At 49.0% G+C, this 24,140-nt stretch overlaps 1 protein-coding gene across 6 annotated transcripts in view; it reads left to right on the top strand.

The window, feature by feature from the left end:
* The window catches only part of CALN1 (calneuron 1), a 160,908-nt gene that overhangs the window by 42,503 nt on the left and 94,265 nt on the right, over positions 1 to 24,140 (top strand). The gene's annotated exons all lie outside the window — the stretch shown is intronic.

The following is a 24,140-nucleotide window of genomic DNA, read 5'->3' as shown; positions in this document are numbered from 1 at the left end:
TCCTCTCCAGAAGGCGGTTGCTGCTAATTCCTCCTGCCCCGCAGACGGGACGTGAGGCCAGGTCGACTCCCAGTCTGGTTCCTGGTGGGGAGGTCTCTTTTCTGGGCCATTTGTGGCTCACCAGGGTCATTTATAAGCAAAAGTGAATATTGCTGACAGCTGGTCTTTGAGGTCTGTGGAACACATTGAAGCTTTTGGTTTGCTTCCCAGTGGACATTTGGTACAAGCTGTGATCATGATCAGTGGTTTTGATGGAGAACTTGATGAGGAAACGAGCAAGGGAGTGCTGCAAGGTGGAAATGGTCCTTCCAGGACAGGTTGGAGATGTTTTGGCAAAACAGAAGGCCAGCATTTCTGCCCACCCTCCCCCTTTTCACCTGTGCTTTGGTAAATCAGACCTCAGTTTTCAAGTCTTTTCAACTTGGAACATTTGGATTTGCTTTTGCGACCTTTACTTCAGCTTATCTTAAGTGCAAAGAGTGTTTTCTCAGTGTTCTAAACTGCTTCTCTTCCTACTATAAAGAGTGGAGAGAAGGGAACGGAGCTGGTGAGGGTCTGGAGCACAAGTGTGATGGGAGCGGCTGAGGGAGCTGGGGGTTCAGCTGGAGAACAGGAGCTGAGGGGAGACCTTCTGATCTCTGAACTGCCTGAAAGGAGCTTGGAGCCAGGGGGGTCGGGCTCTGCTCCCCAGGAACAAGCACCAGGAGCAGAGGAAACGGCCTCAAGTTGCGCCAGGGGAGGGTGAGGTTGGATGTGGGGAACAATTTCTTCCCCAAAGGGCTGTGGGGCATTGGAACAGGCTGCCCAGGGCAGTGCTGGAGTCACCATCCCTGGAGGGTTGGACAGACGGAGATGAGGTTCTCAGGACATGGGGCAGTGCTGGATTTAGGTTATGGCTGGACTCGATCTTGCAGGTATCTTCCAACTGAAATGATTCTATGATTCCCAATGAGTGTGTGCTGAACGCAGTTCAGGTGAGAGATACAACGTGTGAAACCACTTTCAGTGCAGCTTAGCTAAGAGCCTGGGAACACAAGGACTGCAGAGGCGCCTTCTGGGCTCTTCCCCTGGGTTACAGGAGCATCACCTGATGATTTGAGTTGGTGAGGAGAACTGAACTGGCCTGACTTCTGTGCATCCTATATATGACAAATTATCTTTCAAGGTAACACTTAGCTGTTGTCCCTAGTCGGGATGGCAGGGGTTGGTGGAGCAGACAGGAGAGAGCTGGATGAGAGCTTGGAGTTTGTTCCAAATGCAGAGAACAAAGGTTTTTCTGCTATGCCTGCCCTGATCAGAGCACATCTGCTGTAAACCACCCTTGAGATTTGCAGGCAGCCATCAAGAGCTGATTCAAGTGGCATCAGGGCTGCAACCCACTGCCAAGTCCATCCCGTTGCATGAGGGAAACTTGTCCTTGATTTGTTCCCCTGCTGTTTGCATGGAAATAGTCTGTGGCTGGATATAAGGAGGAAGCCCAGTCTCATTTCTATCCTTCCCTGGTGTTCCCAGGCCATTTTGGGTGCTGCTTGAGCCCTCTCGGCATCACCTTCCACCAGCAGCTCTGCGGTGGGAGCAGCGGCTGCCAGACCTGCCTTCCCCATGGAGAACCCAGCCCTCAAGAGGCTGTAGCTCATCTCCGTTAATTAACAGCAAATGAAGCGAAGTAGGTGTGGAGGAGCCGTCTTTGGAGAAGGCGGCGGCCGAGTCACTGCTAATGCAAGCCCTGCACCCATTTAATGTGGCCGGGGCCCCAATTTAAGTGTGCTGTTGAATGGGAGAGCAGCAGAGTTCATTCATCTCTGCTCACGCAGAGTATCCCCTGTGTCCTTCAGGAGAATGGTTAGAGCTCTTTATCTAATCATTCATTTATTCTCCGGCTGTTAAGCACAGGCTTCTCGTTAGAATTTAGTTATATATTATTTTTCTGCCAGCCTTTTGCCTCACAAACACCTCTTTTCAAGGGCTCTGTGTCTTTGCTATGCCTGTTCTGAGCCCAGCACAGAAGAGCTCAAGCTCAGGCCATTTTTTTCCACCCGCAAACACAGAAGTTGTACCAAATTGATTTGTGTCCGCTAAGGCCAGAGCAGCAGAAGAAGCTGAAGATACTCTTTTATGTGCCAGCTACCAGAGCACAACCTGGCTACTGAAAATTACATATAATATTAGGTCAGCAGTCACTATTTTACCGTGTTTTGCCACTAATAGCAGATCAGTGCCCAGGTGAGCTGGTAATTGGTGAAGGTACCACTGTTCACTGCCCAGACCCAAACTAGAAATAGTCTTTCTGCCTTTAAGCATAAACTATCTCAGGGTGAGTAACAAAATGTTCTTCCTTGAGAAGTTAATGTCAGTGTATGGGAGCTTGGTGGATATATCAAGCTGTGATAGCTCGATGCCAATAACATATTTGCATTTAATCTTACAGGCTGGGAAATTCTCCTTGGTTTCTTTTTCAATGAGATTTTAGTCCTGAGGGAGTTCCAGCCTATTGAGAAATTCCAGTCACATGCATTAAATTATTAAAGGTTTGAAGCTGAGGAAGTCGGTGGGAATTTTCTATAATGTGCCTTTACGCTGAAGGCTCCGACAAGTGCCTGATCTGTTGGGTTTTTTCCAGCAGATTTCTTTTCCTTTTTGTCTAACATTGCGTGTCTCGATGCCATTCACTTTGGGAAGGATTCCTGCGAGGGTGGGATGCTACAGGGCTGCAACGTGGTGTCTCCCCATGCACATCCCTGCGGTCAATAGTGATGAACACTCCGGGATAACACTGAGATCAGGAAATGAAAATGTATTTCTGACTTCAAGTAACGTGCGGGGGAAGGAGCCCGGGTTTGATGAACGTGCGCCGTGCTTAGGGCGCTGCTCTGCTTCTTCTCCGACTGGTTGTTTGTCTCCTATGAAAACTTTTCTGACTGGCACCAGCCATCTGTCGACTTAAACTCCGCTCTGTTATTTTCCATCCTGCTTTAAATACTACGCCAGCAGTGAGGAAGAAGGCTGGAGAGTTGGCAGGTCACCGCTGATGGCTTCTGTGTTCCTAGCAGCCGCACTTGCTATTAATATTTGCGGTTCTGTAGTAGCGTGCAGGTTTTTAGAAGCTGTCACCATCACAAAGGGAATTAACTTACAGAAAGCTATATTAGGTGATGCTTAACTTTGTAACATCAAGTAAATGACGAAGTTGAAGGTGGCAGACCATCCATAACCTGTCTCTTAGGGACTGCATGGTACGGTGTGCTCTCAGATGGATGTTATTGCCATATGCTTAGCAGTTTCTGTGCATGAGATTGTAAATTAAAGCTGGGAGGAACTGTTTTATGTATAGATTTTCTGGCTATTGTTGGTCGGCATAAAATTGTGGCACAGTTTGTGCATACTCTGCCATTTCCAGGTCCCTTTTAAAGCCAGTTTCTGTCTTCACATCACAAACTGCTAGGAGTATTTTTAATAAAAAATGGTGGATGGAAATCATCATGTCAAGCTTGAGTCATCCACCTCCATAGGCGCTATCTAAAGGGTATTGTCAGGAGGTAAAAACATTTCCATAGTAGGAATCTGACAAATATCACCTGAAGGGAGGCACATGCATTATAAGTAGGCTTTGCAAAAAGTGTCTGTGAAATGCATGCTAGTCGGTGCCTTGCAGAGAAAATCCAAATGTGACCCATAGCAGCAGCTGTTTGTCCAGAAACACATCAGGATCAATCCTTACCTGACTCAGATTCCTTTGAAATCAGCAGTGCCCATACAGGAGGAGTCATTGCTGCATGACAGCAGGACAACTATTAGCATCTGGTGGCTTTGGCCACATTGTCCCTGCCCCAGGTGGGGTCTGTGTGTCTACAGGGCTTTTTCTAGGCTGGGAGATTTTTTTTTTTGTGGTTGTAGACATCAGCCTGGCCAGCTTGATACAGTCCTTAAGGTTGAGATTCAGAGTGGAAACGCTGCATAAACTGGAGATGTCAGCAGAGCAACATGTGAAATGGGGACAAAGCTGCTGGCTGCAGGGCCTTGGGGTGCAGCAGAAGTCAAGTCAGGAATCTGGGGACTTCCCACACTGGGGGACTTCTCTGCCTTTATAGATTATACAACACATTGCAGGACATGCTTTACCTGGTTTCTGCCTCTTCACATTAACGTCCCTTCTGTCACTCGCAGAAGCTCTAACTGGGTCACTCCTGGGCTCGTGTGTAAAAGTCAACCATGAGCAGCTTCAGCGCAGACTGGGAAACAGCTCTTGAAATAATTTAAAGTCATGGTTAAGTGATGCCCCATATGGATTTTAAATTAACAGTTGTCTCCCATATGCCAATAAAGCCAGTGGTGCCAAATGGCTGAAGGTGTGGGGGGGTTTCTGGAGTCCCAACAACACGGCAAGGTGACCAGAACTGGGACTGGGTCCCTGCGTAGGGGGACACTGGTAAAATAGTCCCACATCACAACCACAGTCATGCCATCCTAGCCCTGCCTCTGAAAACAAGGCCAAAATAATGGGGGTTAACCCTCTTGTGCATGTCTGGTGTGATGGTCCTTGGACGCTGTAAGTCCTGGGAAGGGAGGGACCGTGATGCTGCAGAGCACAGTCCCCGTGCAGTCCCATTTGGGGGTTGTTATTTAGCAGAAACCCCACGAGCCATGAGGACTGTGGCTGATCCAGAGCATGGTTCACTCCTGTGTTATCAGAAAGGCTCGATAAGCACTCCCTTTGCTCGCTGGAGAGTCGCAGCTGCCGTGCAACTCCTCATATCTCTCTCCGGGTGTTGATTTTTCTCTGAGCCCGCTTGTTTGCTTGCAGAGATTTTAATCCCGCTGATGGGCGCAGAAGGCCAAGGGGCAGGCAGCTGGCTGTGCCCTGGCAGCGGCTCAGGCTGATTATCTTTGGTGTCCCAGGTGAGATCAAGCGGTATTTTGGAGAAGCAATGTGCTCAAGGGGGGAAACCCAGGGGGCAGAGGCATTAGTCACTTGACTGACTCATGGAGCAGCAACAAGGCTGAGTCTGCTGCTCTCGGCTTTTTGTCCATGGGAAGAAAAATAAAAACCACTTGGAAAAATGGAGAGAGGGAGAAATAAGGAAGAAAGAGCATCCTCCTGGTGAAGAAGGAATCACAGAATCATTTTTGTTGGAAAAGACCCTCGAGATCAAGTCCAACCATAACCCACCCCTGGCACTGCCCCATGTCCCTGAGAACCTCATGTCCGTCTGTCCAGCCCTCCAGGGATGGTGACTCCAGCACTGCCCTGGGCAGCCTGTTCCAGTGCCCCACAGCCCTTTGGGGAAGAAATTGTTCCTAAAAGGAGGTGCAGGGACGTTCTCCTGGGACAGGAGATGTAGCAAGGGGAGTGTGTGCTGGGTTATGGCCACACTGGACTGCTCCGATAGTTGCACGTGGGTCTCCAAGACCGTTCTTCAATGTGAGCACTGCAAGCAGCCTGTTAATTAAGTGGATGAAACTCTATAAAGCTCATTTCCTCTTTCGCAGAGTTCTTTTTTAAAGAGAGGTTTATCCACAGTGTCTCCTCTGTGAGTGATCATGGCTGGAAAAAGAATAATTTATGTCTTGTATTGGGCTTTAATAGTGCTTCGTGTCTCTGAATATAAAACCGTGGCATCACTATGTGGATTCTTCTGTGGACAGAAGCAGCTGTATCTCTCACTTCTGCTGAGTGCCTTCTGCTAATTTTCCAGTTACGTATTTTAATTACAGTGTGGGTTTCCTTGGGACTCGGTGGTTTCAGTTATGATGCAGCCTCCATTTAAAAATCATAAAAACTGGCACAGTATTAATATTCTGCAGAATATTATTTCATTGCAAGGTGCACATTTGCTCCAGACACGGCGTGTCCAGTGGAGGAGTGGAGTTGCTGATGGAGAAATTGTGGCTCCCTGTCCCAGGTTCAAGAGGATTCACTGAGGGAGAGATTTATGGTTATAATTCACTGTGTCTGCCTCAGCCTTACAGCCCAAGTCCTACACAAGGTGCCACTTCTTTGGCAGGTTGATTATCCAGGGGGATAAATGTTTTTGGTGGTTTTTTTTAGGATGCAGCCTTGGGAAGGGCTTGCAGAGGTCCTGGGCCCCGTCCCACACCCCCTCTGCCATGGGGGGATGTGTTACCTGGTCTCCTTGCCCCCAAAATACAAGAACAGGCATCAGCATCACCTCCGAGGAAAGAGTCGTTCCAGCAAGAGAGTATAAATAAAGTGAGATTGGCTGCCAACAAATTAGAATTACAGGGACACCATCTGGACAACAATTAAAGAGATTGTTTGAACTCCAGCTATGGTGCCATAGTTATAGGAACTGGCTGGCGAGCAAGTGAGTTATTAGTGGAGGATATTCAGATATCCTTGGTCAGAGGCTTGAGGGTTTCTGGCTTATAGTAGTGGAGAAGGAGCCTCTTCAAGCTGGAAAAAGAGGTTTTGAGGAGAGGGCTGAAAACTGTGTCTTTATGCGGCTCCCAAATCTGCTGAGTTTGTCTCTCAGTGCAGAGATGCTCCTGAGGCCTCTATGCTAGACTGATGGTCATGGGCTCATGGTGCCCTGGGCTGGTGCTCCCTGGGCCGATGGTCCTTGGGCTGATGGTGCCCTGGGCTGATGGTGCCCTGGGCTGATGGTCTCTGGGCTGGTGGCTCCCTGGGCTGGTGCTCCCTGGGCTGGTTCTCCCTGGGCTGATGGCTCCCTGGGCTGATGGTCCCTGGGCTGGTGGCTCCCTGGGCTGATGCTCCTCGCAGCCGTTCCCAGCGCCGCCCGTTCACCCGCGATCGTGGCTCTCGCTGGAGCGAGCTGATAACTCACTGCCTGTGTCGCCTCGGGCCATGGGGATGGAGCAAATTCAGATCAAGGGCTAAGCATGCTTTAAAAGGCATTTAAATCTTGCTGCGACACGTTTATACAAATTTTCATCTGGATTTTTAATTTTTTATGCAAGCTCCTAGGCTGGATCATTAATTTTACAAGTTCCTTAAATCCCTTGCCTTAAAACCCTGGCTTTAGCAAGTCGCTCCTGTTCTAGTAAGTGTTGCTGTGTGGACTTGGGGGTCTCATCTTTGTGTGTTATCTTGTTGCTCTGTAGATTTGCTCCCTAGGCAGCAGCTTTTAGCTGTGCATGGGAGAACCAGAGCCAGGTAGGGTCAGTGCAGCCCAGACCCATAAGGACACAGCACAGACCCTGGAATTGGAAGCGAAGGAGGGGAGACATCAGCATTTAGTCTATTTTTGAGATGAAGGCTGTGGGTACAGCGGGGTTTTGGTGTGCTGTACATTGTCTATACACCCAGCCAGGTGAACAACGCCAAGCACATCTTTTCTTGCTGGTCCAGCTCTGAGTGAGCTCATTTGAGATGCAGTTAATCTGTCCAGAGCATCTTTCCCTGCAAAGGGAGACACCGATTTCTCACCCAGGTCTGTGGCTTTTGGGGCTGAGCAGGGCTGGCAGTGCCACACGAGCAGAGATTTTTTGGCTGAAGCAGCCTGGGAATGTCTTCCCCACCTTAGAAATTGAGGTGATGATGCTGCTTTTTTGAACTGGGTGGGAGACATCTCAACCATTCGGCTCCATCCCCAGCTGCAGGATCAGGGCACCAGGGAAACTTCAGCTCTGCAAAAGCCACAGCAGCTCTGGAGAGTCAAGCAGTTGGTCCCCAGCTGAAAATTACTCCGATAAGCCATTTCTTTTTATTTAACTGCACAGACATAGCACAAACCCAGACTCTGACCTGGGTTTAAGCTGCCTTAGACATCCCATCCATGGTGATGAGTGCTGAGCAAATGGCTCGCTCTTTATTTGATTTCCCAGAGCCTCCTTAGCAGCCCTGGACTCAGGGGCTGATGCATGGCTTGAAAAAGGTCTGGACAAGCTGTTGTTAGAGTGAGCTGGAAGGTGAATGGCTCAGCATGCTGGTGAATTCCAGCAGCACAGACCTGAGCGCTGGTGTGGGTGGTTGCAAAGCAGGGTGGACATGAGGTTGTCATGAGTGCTGCTGGGTCTCTGGTTGCACAGACAGTGTCTCATAGTCAGCATTAAGCTTTGCGAGTCCCTTGTTTAATTACCATGCTTTTAAATACTGAAGGATTTGGAGGTTGTTTGCGATGCTCTGCATGCCGTGCACGAGCCCTTTTTGTGGTTGTGATGCTGTGTCCCTCCGAGTGGTGCAGACCAACGTTTTAGCCCGGTTGTCTTAGTTCACTGTGTCTTTCAGCACATCACCTTTAATCAAGTCACAGCAAACCATAAGCAAACCTGAATCAATTTTCTTGCCTCAGTCAGTGCAGACACCTCACCGAAGTGCAATCGTGTGCAAAAACCCTCTGTTCTGCACTGCATCTGTGTGCTCTCTATAGAGGAACATTCAGAAATAGGTTTGGTCCCTAAATAATGAGGTTTTGGAGTTAAATCTACATACGGAGAAGCAGGAGTTTGGGTGTCTATTTGTAGTTCTTCACTGGGATGTCTTGACCATCACTGATATTTTGTGCCTCAGTTTATCCAGCAGCAGTGAAGGGGGAGGAGAGCAATACAATGCCACTGCTTGGGGTGCTGCAAGACCTCTGGGTCAAGCATCAGCGGTGGATCTTGTTCCCCATGAGCAATATCTTTGCCTCCCCCATCCCCGTCCCACTGTGCCTGTGGTCACAAACGAGCCTGTTGGTGACCCAGGGGAAACTTGACACAGAAGGATAGCGCTGCTACAAAAGTGATGGGGAGGAAAAATCTGTGATCCGGAGAGGGTTTTACCCGGCTCTTTCGAACGAGCCTTTTTTTGAATGCCATTCAAAGCAATGTGACGTCAAGGTTAGTGCTCCTGGCCTCGCTTTGGCTATTGGGGCATCTGCTCGGCGGTACCAGACAGATCCCAGTCCTGCTGCGCTGCTGGGCAGCTGCCATCGCCACAGCTGCTCCGCGTGCGCCTGCTCTGCCCTGCGCTGCTCATGCCATTTTCCAGTCCCTGTCCCCCTGCCCCTCCTTAGCAGAAAGTGCATTTATCTTCCTGAGGACGACGTCAGGGGCTTGGCAGAGCGAGAAGTCACTTAGCAGGGTGTGAGTCCAGGTGAGGGAGGCAGATGACAGTAATGTCGGGAATTAAACAAAGAGACCTTGAATTAAATGAATAGTCTTGGCCATCCTCTCCATCTGGCTGGCAGTGTTTGTGTCCCAGTTTCCCTTGCCCGGTCATAGAATAGTTTGTGTTGAAGGGAGCTTGCCAGCTCCCCCAGTGCCACCCCTGCCATGAGCAGGGACATCTTTACCAGCTCAGGTTGCTCAGAGCCCCGTCCAGCCTGGCCTGGGATGTCTCCAGGGATGGTTCATCCACCACCTCTCTGGCCAACCTGGGCCAGGCTCTCACCACCCTCAGGGTAGAAAATTTCCTCCTCATGTCTAACCATGGTCACCTCGGCCCTGAGATGAGAAATAGGTGCAAAGACCAGGCTCATTAAGTGTGCAAGTGCAAGGATGCTTGCTCCCAGGATTTGCACTGTGCAGTTTTGGAGCAGGGGCAGTCGGGGCGGGATGTGGGGCTGGCTGTACCGCAGTGAGACGGGGTGGGATGGGTGCTGGGTGGGAGAGAGTGGAGAGGGCAGAGAGCAGAGACTGAAGCTGGAGAGGAGGCGAGAGGATGGGCAGCTGCATCCAGGGTTGGATCTGCTCTTCCCGGAGCTCCTTGGGCCAGCGGGCAGTGCTATGTGCAGCAGTTGTCAGCTCTCGCAGGATCTGTGGCCTCATCCACCAACCAGATGGGTACAGTGGGACAGAGCACTAGCTCAGCAGGGAAGCGTTTCCAGCTTGACTGGCTTTGGTGACATCAAAGAGGATCAGTACAAACCCTTTGAAGTCACACTTAGCTCCTGCACATGAAAACAAAGAGGTGCAAATCTCCCAGGGTGACTGTGATGCTGTGAGGAGGTGGATGCTGCACAGGATGGCAGCGAGGGCCGTGCAGGTACAGCGGTGATCCTGGGCATGCTGGTGAGGCACAGCAGGAGCTCAACCACCTTTGCTTCTCTGCCCTGACATTTGATGTCGGGGATGTGTCCATGGCATGCAGCAAAGCTCGACGGAGCCAGACAGAGATTGGTAGTTCATAAAACACTTTGTGATCCTTTGGTGCCAGAACAGCCACTGCAGTGGAGAGGGCATAGGCTGAAATCACTGCAGTTCTGAAGGCTGGTGCCAACCTGGCTCAGATTATTCACTCTTCAAATGAAATGAGTTAAAACTCACAGTGTGGCCAGCAGGGCCAGGGCAGTGATTGTTCCCTGCACTGGGCACTGGGGAGGCCAAACCTCAAATCCTGGGGTCAGTTTTGGGCCCCTCACACCAAGAAAGCCCTTGGGGTGCTGGAGCGAGTGGAGAGAAGGGAACGGAGCTGGTGAGGGGCTGGAGCACAAGTGTGATGGGAGCGGCTGAGGGAGCTGGGGGTTCAGCTGGAGAACAGGAGCTGAGGGGAGACCTTCTGATCTCTGACCTGCCTGAAAGGAGCTTGGAGCCGGGGGGGTCGGGCTCTGCTCCCCAGGAACAAGCGCCAGGAGCAGAGGAAACGGCCTCAAGTTGCGCCAGGGGAGGTTGAGGTTGGATGTGGGAACAATTTCTTCCCCAAAGGGCTGTGGGGCATTGGAACAGGCTGCCCAGGGCAGTGCTGGAGTCACCATCCCTGGAGGGTTGGACAGACGGAGATGAGGTTCTCAGGACATGGGGCAGTGCTGGATTTAGGTGATTGTTGGACTCAATGATCTTAATGGTCTCTTCCAACTGAAATGATTCTATGATTCTGTAATTCTATAAAAGTATGCTGGGTTTTTTGCAGACTGAGGTCAGCCCAAGGTCCTGCACCGTGTCGCTGGGTGATGCTCTGTGCAGGGCTGTGCTCCCACGCAGCACAGAGGGCTCAGCCAGCGGCTCTCTGGGGTCACCGTGGTCCTTGCACCGTGTGGGTTTGTGGGGGATGAGCTGAGCCAGGACCTTGCATTCTGCCTTGGTCTCCAGTTCATCTCCACACAGAATGACTATTGTGTCCTGGGTCCAGCTGAGAAGATTGAAATGGAGGGATTGTGGTGGTGTTGCTGGGACCAGCAGCAGGACCCGTGAAAGCATCATGTGAAGCAACACTCAAAATGAGTCGTGACACGAGATCACAGACCTCGGTGTCCTGGGCACACAAAGTCCTGGCACCATTCAACAGAGGGAGAAGTAGATGGGGTCAAACATCTGTCTGGAATTGGAACGGGTTTGACAAGCACTGAGGTGTTAAGGCAGCGCCGAGACCCTTTGCAGCAGCACTCATGAGACGAGCAAGGAAAATAGCGTTTAGAAAAATTAACAGTTGGAATTTTCAATCTTTAGTGTGGCAGAACAGCACAAAGTCTTTCTTAAAATGATTCCTTTATTTTGGTAAGAATTATTTTTAAAAAATGTGGAAAAACTGAAAGTCTTGGTAGTGAAAGATAGTTCTGTCTCTCATGTTCTTTAACGTACATCCTTAGGATGTCATTTAGGAAAAGTCCCTCTTTCTAAATAAGCCATTAGAACACAAGCTTATTTGCAACATGTGGGATGAAGCAGTGTTTTGTATTTCAGGATTATTCTTTTGGGCAATTTCTGTTTAACTTGCTAGGAAGCACAAATCTCATTAGTTTTCTTTCAACTCAATCTAACCGAGGGCGTGAGATTTTGTGAATAGGTTTGAATGGGGTGGGGGAAGAAATATGGCTGTGTAACTGATTGTAATTGCTGTTGCTTCCTGAAGGTAAAAAAGATTTGAAGCGTTTTTTTTTTTCCTCAGCAGTTCTTCATGTTTGCACATAAGGAGTAAATTGTGCTTTGCAGGGACACAGTAATTTCTGCCTTTGAAATGGGAAACTGTGTTTGCCAATGTGTCTGATGGATGAAATGTCCGTCACAAGTACTTCAGTGTAGCTTGTCACTGCTTTGTAAATTTGATTTCAGTGTTGCAGAAGGGAAAATGAGAAAATAGAGAGTTGCAGAATATCGCCAAAATGACGTTCTCTCCTGCTTTGCCCCTCGGGGAGGTGGGCAGAGGATCAGCTCAGGTTTTCCTCTGTAAAGTCACCAGATGTAATGTAATGCAACGGCTGTAGGAACTGAGTCGGAACCTCTGGGGCTGGCAATAGGGGTTACAAGCCCTAGGACAGGCGCTGCCTCCCAAACTCAGCTGTGCAAATATGGGATTTAGCAGCTCAGCAGCAGTTTAAAAACAAAAGAAAAAAAAAGTAGGGGGTTCGTTTCAGTTTCAGTCAAATCAGCACATTTTTATTCCTGCATTTTTTTAGCATGAATCGGAAGCTAAGGAAAAAAAAAATCTCATCTGTTCCAAAACAAAGTGTTTCAGCTTTTTAACTTATTTCCGTCTGAAGGTGTGGCGAACCTGTCGATTTGGGCTGGCCAGGTCACGTGCCTCCATGAAACCAGTCAAACCAAAGCATTTCAGCAGGAGCCTGGACGCGCAGCTCGTGCAGCTGCTGCGAGCGGCCGAGTTGGTTCACAGAGGCTGAATCTGTGTATTCGCTTAAAGCACTTCAGGAGACAAATCATCTTGTGATGTTTCTTCTCTAACCAAGGCAATGACAAGAAAGAGCTTTAGGCCATGACCCATCCACACCAAGTTGCAGAGGTTCCCCAAAGTGACGGCATCTTGTCCTTGTGGCCAGGAAGGCCAATGGTACCTGGGGTGGGTTAGAAGGGGGTGGTCAGTAGGTCAGAGAGGTTCTCCTGCCCCTCTGCTCTGCCCTGGGGAGACCACTCCTGGAATATTGTGTCCGGTTGTGGCCCCTCAGTTCCAGCAGGACAGGGAACTGCTGGAGAGGGTCCAGTGCAGCCACCAAGATGCTGGAGGGAGTGGAGCATCTCCCGTGTGAGGAAAGGCTGAGGGAGCTGGGGCTCTGGAGCTGGACAAGAGGAGACTGAGGGGGGACTCATTCATGGGGATCAATATGGAAACGGGGAGTGTCAGGAGGATGGAGCCAGGCTCTTCTGGTGACAAGCAGTGACAGGACAAGGGGCAGTGGGTTCAAACTGGAGCACAGGAGGTTTCACTTAAATATGAGAAGAAACTTGTTCCTGGTGAGGGTGGCAGAGCCTGGCCCAGGCTGCCCAGGGGGGTTGTGGAGTCTCCTTCTGTGCAGACATTCCAACCCGCCTGGACACCTTCCTGTGTAACCTCATCTGGGTGTTCCTGCTCCATGGGGGGATTGCACTGGAGGAGCCTTCCAGGTCCCTTCCAACCCCTGACATTCTGGGATTCTGTGATCATGTCACCTTGAGACAGGCAGCTTGACACCAATGGGGTCTTTTCAACCTGAGCTGGGTGAAGATGCCCCTACTCATAGCAGGAGTTGGACTAGATGAGCTTTGACGGTCCTTTCCAACCCAAACTATTCCATGATTCCTTCCATGTCGCTGTAGGCAATCGGCCTCTGGAGAGTGTTAATTGCTTCATTGCCGAGCTCCCGTGCACTGGGCCGGCTCTGCTGGGAGCCCGTGAGGAACAGGCGTTTCAGCCCAGCCGTGCTTCTGAGCTGTAAAAATATACAAGGTTTGGTTTGGATCGAGATGCAAAAAGCAAGCACATTTCCCTCCTCCCCACCGATTTTGGGGCTGTTTAAGGGGCTGGGTAGCTAATGACTTCTTCAGAGTTCATTCTGTTTGCCTTCCAGGCTCGTTTCTCAATAGCTTTATTTTGCTATAGTCCCCCTCTCTCATTTTTCACAATTAAGGGTGGAATATATGGGCCGAGGAAATGGAAGCAAAGCAAATAAAGAGGCTGTTGAAGCCCAGGGCTCGGAGGGAGGTTCTGTTGGGCCTCACGCTTTCCAGCCGTCCTGCACTATGCTCCAGCGTTTGCTGCCCGTCCTTTTTTTGCTCTGCTAATAGCAAATGGAAAACGTGCTTTGGTTTCTGTAACTCCTATTGATAAGGTAAGGTTTATGTGTCCTTTTAAGGGGAGAAGGACACATAATAAAAATGCAGAAGGATATTGGATTAGACAAGCAGCCTCTCACATAAAAGCTGTTTATCATTAGATATTCTGGGCTTTTAGAGGGTTTTTTTGAGCCAGTGATTGGAGGATTTTTTCTGCAGGTTAAGTTTATTGTTTTCAGTGTAACAGTGCAGCAAGTCAAGGCTTTCGGCTGTTATATATGTGCCCAATGGACACCTTGAGCGTGTTGCTATGGCACGACAGGAGTTTTGCTGTGGGAAAGTGCTGACTCCGTAATGCATGGGGCGATGTCTCCGGTGGTGTTTGTTTGCAGTAACAGAGGCCCGGAGCTGCTGTTTTCAGGTATTTTGTGTGGTTATTGTGCCTTCTAACACTTTCCAGGGTGCTTTGCAGCACACGACAAATTCAGGGTTGGAATCACAGTGTTAAGTCCCAACAAATAAAAAGCTCTTCTGATAACTTGTTGACCTTGGCAGCGTGTGTTTCTCCATCAGAACAATGTTTGGAGCCAAACATTGCGTATCTCTGGATTTCCTTGTTGCTTGGCTGCATGGAGAAGCTGCTTTTCGTGGGTTTTTTGGAGGCAGAAGGGTTGATGTCCTCCTCCCTGCCCAGCCAACCTAAGGGCTGCTTTCAGCTTTGAAAGGGACTTCTTGTCTTCCAAGCAGAACGTGCTTATTTTGCAAATGTGAAATTCTGATCCCAGTGATAGAAGGAGCAAATCCCCATTGACAGAGCGGGGCTTTCACTCTCTGTAGCTGAAAAAAAATTGGATAACTGGCTAATCTCCTTAGTGTCTATTTCTCTTTCTAATGGAAGGCTTTTTAATACTGACTCCTAGAGAAAGTTTTAACCTCACAGCCTGAGTTTCAATTTAGAACTAAAAGACTGGACATCACGTCCCATCATGGGATGCTTTCTGGGATGTAGCTGCGTGTCCATTGTGCACATGAACACAGGTGATACTGACGTCTCTTAGCTACTGGTTGGTTGAGGATATGTCAGCTCTCGACGGCACAAAACCAGTCCCATCACAGTTTGTCAGGCACCTAAGCAAGCCTGCCGGTGTGAACGGGCCAGCCCAAGGCTGCTGTGGGTGTTTAGCCTGAGAATTGATGATGGAAAAATAAGAGGCTCTTTTGAACCTTAGTCCTTTGGGTAATTACCAGTATGATAATTTATGTGGTTCGTTAGTAGTCAGCTGTCTGCATTCCTACTTAACTTCTTCCAGTGCTTGTTCATGAGGCCTCTGAGGCTTTGATGGGATGGGAGCAAAAGAAATTAAAAAATGGACTAAAAAAGAGAAACTCTGACACAGGAGGACTATGAACCTGCCTGTTCTAGCTCTAAAAGGCATTTAAAAAGTTGGTTTGAAGCCAGCTTTGACATTTTCTTCCCACCCATGAGGAGAGGTACTTCCTATGTCTCCATTGTGGCCACAGCTCTGCTTTGGCAGATGGTTTCAGACTCTCCATGGCCTTGGTGGGAGCAGGACCAGCTCTGGCCATCCGGACGACAACCACAGACCTTATCCAAGGGGGAGGAAGAAATCCTGGTGTGGTTCACAGCTGTGGGCACAGGCCACAATTCATTCCCACACCTGGAGAGCTCATTGAGGCTTCTCTCACCCCTGATCTTTTGTTGTCCGTGGGGACAGATGGGCATCTCTAAAGGATGACCAGGATGGCATTTCCAAAGGAGGTACCAGGGAGCAAGTCAGCCCGTGTAGCTCTTTACAGTGGCTACTGAGGGATCTTGAGCTTCAACTTAAGTCTGAAGTTATGTGGGAAAATGCTGTGACAAGCTTTTATGGATGTCGGCTCAGGGACGTGTGTAGGAATCTTCAAGCCATAAATACTTGGTGAGTGCTGCACTGACTTTTTAATTTTAGTGGGAAAACCAGAATGTGGCAGCCGGCAAAAAAAAATGATACAAAAATAGTAGTAGCCCTTTTGGGAAGAGAAAATTATCTTTCACTAAAAACAGAAACCCCAATTATATGTGAGCCTTTAAAGAAGCAAATAGCTAATTACCTAGATAAGGATGAGGCGGACTCTTGCACATGGAAAACAGATTTATTGGGGAACTTTTATCTATGTACATATGTCTGAGATTATTTATTTTCTTGCCATGTGCCCCAAATCGTCTATGCTTTGTAAATATTGTGGCTGACGGCTGTAAAGATTCCGATGAGATCAAGTTGGAAAGAGTCATATGGTCAACCACAGTTACCAGAATTGGAGAATTTCGTTATTAGGCACAGGGTTTAAATAACCACTGGCACATGAAGGCAAGGGAGCCCTCCCTCCTCTAAGCCCTGGTTGTCCTTGGTGGCCTCCATTGGAACAACATATTGTTTAAAGTAGGTTTGTGTTACAACTTGACACAATTGTGCAAAGGGGGACAATATATTCATTTTTTGACAAGAATGTGGGAAATGGCTCATGGCTTTGCTGCTGTCATGTGTTGGATATGACTCTGATGTGCTTGCATGACATGGGATAGGCACAGGTATCCTGTACTGTCACTGGGCTCCCTGCACCCATGGGTTGCCCTTTCCTGCTGTTATCTCTTCTAGGATGAATTTTTATCACTTCTCTCCATCTCCAAGTCACTTACATTTTGACATCAATAAGAACAGTAAAGAGTTCAGAGAAAGTAGTTTTGGCATCTACTGTATTTAATTTGCACAAACTTTCATGTGGAGTTTAATTTAGACTGATGAGAGAGGCAGTTTTATGAGTATAAAACTCCATTAATTACAGATCCTGTCTTAATTATAAATGGCTCTATTTTAAAGTGAGTTTTACAACCAAAATTAAGACTTGGAGCAGTTCAATCAATACAAACATCAATTAGACCTGACTTTGTACTCCAATTAATTTATAAGGCTTCCCAATGAAGTGTAAAAAGTGTGCCACTTTGTACCCCTCTTCCTGCCATTCCCGGGCATTGGGAGCTCTCTGTGGTTCCATTAGCAGCCTACTAACAATAAGTGTGGATGGAATAACAAACCTCCCGATGGTCTGCTTTTTCCCAAATAAACCACCAGAGTTAACTGCAAAAATGGCCAAACCTGACACAAGCAAGGGGAAAATAGATGCTCTTACAAATGCTCAAATTACACATGTTTTGTTCATTTGAGGCCGCATCTGGAGTTCTGGGTCCAGTTTGGGCTCCCCAGTTTAGGAAGGACAAGGAATCATGGAGAGAGTCCAGCAGAGGGACACAGTGATGCTGAGGGGTCTGGAGCATCTTTGTGATGAGGAGACACTGAGAGAGCTGGGGCTGTTGAGCTGGAGAAGAGAAGCTGAGAGGGATCTGATCCATGGGATCAGTAGCTCAGGGTGGGTGTCAGAGGATGGAGCAGACTCTGTTCAGTGGTGCCCAACGCCAGGGTGAGGGGCAACGGGCACAGACTGAAACACAGGAGGCTCCATGTGAACATGAGCAGAAACTTGTTTGCTGGGAGGTGCCAGAGCCTGGCCCAGGCTGCCCAGAGCGGGTGTGGAGTCTCCTTCTCTGAGACATTCCAACCGCCTGGACCCACCTGTGTGATCTGCTCTGTGACCCTGCGTGAGCAGGGCTGGGCTGGGGATCTGCAGAGCTCCTGCAGCCCAACCAGCCTGGGGTTCTGTGACTGTGGTCCAGTGATGTCTGGGGTCCCGCCATGGAGAGCACTGTCCCACCAGGCCATGGCTGCTTCAAGGAGCTCCAGGAGGCCCCAGATTAAGACAAGGTCTCTTACCACGAATGTGAACCTCTTTAAGCCCTGTTCAGGTTCAGTGTTGTCATCCTGATTCTACAAGACAGGTAGAGATGTGGCACAGTTTGTTTCTCTGCACCATCTTTTCAGCAGCTTTGCCCGCTTGGAGTATTTGGTGTTGTAGCTGCTGACTCTGGGGACACATGTCCTCTACAACCTGAGTCAGGTGCTGAGGATCCTGCCCCCCTGAGGAGTCAGGATCTGCTCCTGGTGATGTAGCATCAGTTACTTGAATCCTTGCCAGGATCCTCAGTCCGTGCTGCACATGGTGGTGAGCTCACCTAGAATGAGAGTGCACAAAACAAGCTTTTTCTCCCCGTCAGAGGATGAGATGAAAGGACCTGAGGATTCCCATGGGGAACTCAAGCATTAACAGGTGAAGTAAAATATCTTTCTGCTTCTAAACTGAGCACAGGCCATCCACAAGCTGCTACAAACAGCAAATCCAGATTGCTGGAGAGTCATCTGGGCATCCTCCTCCCTTCAGCAGAAGGATGCTGTTTGCCCAGGTCCAAATGCCATATGCAAGGTCTTAGGAAGAGTTCAATCTTTATGCAGGACTTAGGAAGCCATGGAGCTCTCGGTGAGTTTTGGATTGGTCCCAGGTGTCTTCTCCTCCCCCAGCTCCTCGGGGCACAGACTCTGCCCTCCCATCCAGTGGCAGAACAACCACCACATGGAACCCCAGCGCCCTTGGACCTGCGGTAAAATGAACAAGAAACTATAATTTGACCATGCATCAGGTCATGTAGGAAGTGGGGAGGGGATGGAGCTAGGCGTTAGCATCGCTTCTATTTCATTTCTGGTGAAACCGGGTGTTTTAGTAAAGCCGAGCTCTGGGCTGTGTGACTGTTTGAAGTTAAGAACCAAAAAGCAAATGACAGGCAGGCAAAAAAAAATGAAAACCTGCTCTGAATTATCATAAGCTTTTTTGTTGTTTTAAACCCTTTCAAGCAGAGCCATTTGTACTGGAGCAACTTCTCCCAAGATATTTTTAGACGATATGAGCAGAAAAATATTACTCCATAGCAAGCTGTTTACAAATCTGCTAACCTTGTTTAGCGCTAGTAAAATTCACGGCTTGGTGTGCTGCGGAGCACGCTAATTACTTGACAGAAATTATGCAATGATGTCTTTCCGAAGTGATATACATTGGCTCGGCCCCGCAGCTGGGCCCATGTACAGCGTTTTATATAATTAAGTGTGAATGTTTCTGCAGCTTTTCCATTAAAATGGAGAGAGCAAGGCAGGAAAGAGGCAGATCCTGCCAATTACTGGCTGCTCTTCGTCCTCTCCTTGTTTCTGTAATGGGGCCATTCTGCGAATGGTCAGTCCGGGCGTTATTGGACAATTTGAGCAGAATCGGCGGCACCGCTGGCCAGACTGCTGCTTCCACCTCCACGGGAGGTTGGTGGAAATGGTCTGGTGGGTTCCCACTGGAGACGGCCAGGATGGATGGATGTTGTTGGCCCATTGTGTGTGTCTAGTTTAGAAGTGTAGGTATTGCTCTCTGACACTCCCTGGGCCTTGGCTGGCAATGGAGTGGAGATAACAGCCATTGTCCATCATGTCTTGGATGTGTAAACGCGTGTGGCAGGGTGGTATTGAGATGGGAAGGCAATAGGATGTATGACATTGAAGGTTGATATGGACTCTTATGGGTAGGACATCCCAGTTCCTCCCAGTAGACCTCACTGGCCTGTCCATCTCATGGGTGTATGGTGGTGCAACCAAGCTACTAGCCCAGTGACCTGCTCATGGTGATCTCAGGGAAGCTCCTGTTCCCATGGAAGCTGCTTCCAGTACTGCTGGTGGCTGCAGAGAGTGTAGAATTTCCACCTTGAATATTTAGGTGATTAGTTTTGGGGACCTGGAGGTTTCTTTATCTTCTTCTACTGAAAAGGGGTCAGCAACAGACTCATGATTTTCTGGAGGGTTGGTGGAAGCCCAGTGCTTCTGATGACCACTTAGTTGGTCAACTCACTATGGTTGTATGAGCCAAGTTGTAGGGACAGATTAGATGAAGTGGGTTTTGTGATAGCTAGACAAAGACTTATCAACTTGGACACAGCTGAAGATACAGTGAGCCAGAGTCTACAAAGTGGGTGAATGGTGTGGAGGACAAGAACAGGGAACAGTTATTTTCTGTCTGTTCCAAAACGAGAGCTGGAAAAGGTCTGCTGGAAGTTGGAAGAGGTGTTTCAGAAGAAAATAAACTGGATCACCACGTATTGCAAGGTTAAACTGTGAAACTCCTTGCCACAGGACAGACAAAAGTAAATGTGATCATAAAAGGAACTGGAAAAATTAGCGGAAAAAAAGTCTTGGGACTGTTGGAAGATGGGCCCTTGACTGAGTGTCAGATCTACTCTGTCCTGTTATCACCATTCATGGGCATGGATGTGCAACCACTGCTGGTAATTGGAGACATGTAGTTGTCCCATGGCTGGCCTGAGCATTTCAGGTATTCCTATTGCCCTTCTTTGGGAAGATGTGAGCTCAGTTTGATAAACATTGCCCTAATTGAGCTTCATCCAGGCTTTGGGTGAGCATAGAGGATATGTGACCGTAGAATCATAGAATTGTTGGGTTGAAAGAGACTCTTAAGGTCGAGTCCAACCATAACCCACCCCTGGCACTACGCCATGTCCATGAGAACCTCATCTCCTTATCAGTTCAACCCCTTCAGGGATGGTGACTCCACCAGTCCTTTCTGGGAATAAATTTTTCCTAATATCCCATCTGAACCTTCCTTGGTGCAACTTGAGGCTGTTTCCTCTTGTCCTATCACTTGCTACCTAGTGAGAGCCCTTCCAGTCCCTTACTGGGATTTGTGTAATATTGCATGTGTGGTGAACCAGATGTGGGGGAATAGAAGAGGGAAAGCAGCTGATATGCTACAACAACAAACCAGCTGACCTGCTTGGGATTTTTCCTCTTTTTTTGCTCTTAAATACTTAAATACACCCAGAAGAGAATCTCAGCTGAAGATGAAGAACAAGTAGCTGTCTTTATCCTTCCCCCACACCCTGGGGTGCGTTGCATGGTTGTGAAACCATGGTCCTCTATGTCCAGCATCCCCAGTGTGCTCATGCTGGGGCACAGTCCCCTCCACAGGCAGCTGACACAGGGGACACAGCCCGTGGATGGAGCACAGTTGGGATTTCCCTCCTCCTTGTTATGCTTGGCCACTGTGAAATCCCCCAGAGCTATTGGCAACCTGCAGAACTCGCAGCAGCTTTCCTAATAGCTTGGGGGATGTTGTTTTAGTGTAGTAACGTCTCCAAGATGACAGGCGGGTTTTGTCCAGCTCAGCGGGAGAGGATGCGGGAGTCTCTGTGAGCAGAAGCTGCGTCATGGCTCAGGACACAAACCAGCAGCATATTTGCTGCTTTGAGAGAGAAGCCGCTTTCGTGGGAGAGGAGTGGGAATAAAACAGAAACTGTTTTTCCCCCCCGACTTTTAAAAACTTCGTCTTCTCTGAAATGACTTGGAGGTTGTTCCTCCCTCTCTGCTCTGCCCTGGTGAGGCCACATCTGGAGTTCTACAGCCAGTTATGGGCTCCCCAGTTTAGGAAGGACAAGGAATTACTGGAGAGTCCAGCAGAGGGACACAGAGATGCTGAGGGGTCTGGAGCATCTTTGTGATGAGGAGACACTGAGAGAGCTGGGGCTGTTGACCTGGAGAAGAGAAGCTGAGAGGGATCTGATCCATGGGATCAATAGCTCAGGGTGGGTGTCAGAGGATGGAGCAGACTCTGTTCAGTGGTGCCCAACGCCAGGGTGAGGGGCAACAGGCACAGACTGAAACACAGGAGGCTCCATGTGAACATGAGCAGAAACTTGTTTGCTGGGAGGTGCCAGAGCCTGGCCCAGGCTGCCCAGAGCGGGTGTGGAGTCTCCTTCTCTGAGACATTCCAACCGCCTGGACCCACCTGTGTGATCTGCTCTGTGACCCTGCGTGAGCAGGGCTGGGCTGGGCATCTGCAGAGCTCCTGCAGCCCAACCAGCCTGGGGTTCTGTGACTGTGGTCCAGTGATGTCTGGGGTCCCGCCATGGAGAGCACTGTCCCACCAGGCCATGGCTGCTCCAAGGAGCTCCAGGAGGCCCCAGATTAAGACAAGGTCTCTTACCACGAATGTGAACCTCTTTAAGCCCTGTTCAGGTTCAGTGTTGTCATCCTGATTCTACAAGACGGGTAGAGATGTGGCACAGTTTGTTTCTCTGCACCATCTTTTCAGCAGCTTTGCCCGCTTGGAGTATTTGGTGTTGTAGCTGCTGAGTCTGGCTGGGATGTTTATTGTTGAAGACAGGAGGCTGAAGGGAGACCTTATTGCTCTCTGAACTGCCTGAAAGGCAGTTGGAGTATGGAGGGTATAGGTCTTTTCTCCCAAGTAGCAAGTGATGGGACAAGAGGAAACAGCCTGAAGTTGCACCAGGGGAGGTTGAGGTTGAATCTGGGGAACAATTTCTTGCCCAAAGGGCTGTGGGGCATTGGAACAGGCTGCCCAGGGCAGTGCTGGAGTCACCATCCCTGGAGGGCTGGACAGATGGAGATGAGGTTCTCAGGACATGGGGCAGTGCCAGGGGTGGGTTATGGTTGGACTCCATGATCCTGAAGGTCCCCTCCAACTGAAATGATTCTATGATTCTATTGCTCCCTTGTCACTGGTTTCTTAGTGAGATGCTTCCCTGGTCCTCTCTCTGCTGCAGAGTTTTCCTAACAATCCTCTGGATGAAGCTGTGCAGGTGTTGGGGCCAGGTCCTTGAGCTGTCCCCTCCCCGGGGACAGGAGCTGCACAGCTCTGGAAGAGCCCAGAGCAGGGAACCAGTGGGACACGTTCCCAAGTCCACCCCCTTGCTGGATTTAGGGATTTGTGTGGTGATTGTGTTAAGAAAGGGATTAATGCTGGAGCCTTTTTCTTCCTGCAGTTGGTTTCTTCGTGCTGGGAATCTAGACTAGGGCCTAGGTTTACTTTGAATTTAATTATGTATTTAATGGCAAATATGCCAAGAACTGTCGGGTTTTTTCTTTTTTTCTTTATTGTGTTTCTCACAAATCTAAATAGTTTAATATTTGCAAGCAATACTTCCAGAGTAATTTTATCAAACAACTTCATTATTGCCATGGGAAATTCAATGCAATTTTAATCTGAGACCAGTTCCACTTTACAGTCTGTCTAGAATATGAGTTTTAGAGGCAGGCGCTGCATCGTGTCTGAGGCATATATTGTACATGTATATAGTGATGATATATTGATCCTGCTGCTGTGACTCTGCATATACTACCTAAGGCTCTGTGCTAACATCTCATGTTCACAGTTGATTAGGTAATAGTTAAAAATAATGAATACAATCCCCTCTTTTACACTATTAAAAGCGGGGCAGGTGGTGCACACAGGTGAGCGCTATAACAACAGTGGCTGATGAGGATGAGCTGTGTGAGTGCTGCAGCTACTCCAGCCCCTCCTTTAGTAAAACTTTAGCCATAGTGTTTATTTTAGCAGCGAGTTGCTCCCCCTCAGCAAGCCCAGGCAGCAGATGAAGGATGCGCGGAGCAGCCCCGCGTGGCAGCCCTCGAAGCGCGCTGTCAGATTGATTGCTTGAAGCGCATTCGAAATCAAGTGCTGTACAGTCAGCTCTAGATCATTTCACGATCATTTTTCATGTGCCAGTAAGTAAAACCACAGTGAATAATGCAGCTGGTTGAAAATGGGGAAGCTACTCCGTCTTGTAAATCTGAACGGACCTCACCGTCTCTTCCCTCTGCCCTTGGGTGCAATGCAATCATCATGACATAAATAACAACTGCAGGGATATAATGGAATTACACGAGGGCTGCTATTGTGAGTGCTGTAGAAATAAGACTGGTAATACTTGGAGGAGCCGAGATCAGAGCTGAAGTAGGGGAGAGGTCGAAATTATTTCCTTTTCTTTTTATCTGTCAGGAGAGAAGGTAAAGAAAACAAGTCCCACTGTGTTTGTAAAAGCTTCAAGGAGTTGTCTGTGCCTGTTTGCACGGTGGTGGAGCAGCAGGAACACTGCTGTTGGCTTCATCTGAGGCTTTTGCTTCCATCCCCTCCTGAGGCAGCTGTGCTGCTTACTGGGGAATAAGCAGGTCTGGAGGTCTTCATGACCTATGATGGTCACTGTGTGGTAACACCTGGGAGAACCAGGGTGCTCTTGGCCACCCTGAAATGGGGGATGTGCCTGCAAGGTGGCATGACACAGCTCAGACAGCTGCTCCCTCTCCTTTCAGTCCAGAATCACAGAATGGTTTGGGTCGAAGGGCCTTCCCAGCTCCCCCAGTGCACCCCTGCCATGAGCAGGGACATCTTCACCAGCTCAGGTTGCTCAGAGCCCCGTCCAGCCTGGCCTGGGATGTCTCCAGGGATGGTTCAGCCACCACCTCTCT

Source organism: Columba livia, chromosome 20 (genome assembly GCF_036013475.1).
Source record: "Columba livia isolate bColLiv1 breed racing homer chromosome 20, bColLiv1.pat.W.v2, whole genome shotgun sequence".
Classification (NCBI taxonomy): domain Eukaryota; kingdom Metazoa; phylum Chordata; class Aves; order Columbiformes; family Columbidae; genus Columba; species Columba livia.
The sequence above is the reverse complement of the archived record's forward strand: the minus strand, read 5'-3'. Positions and strand labels throughout refer to the sequence as shown.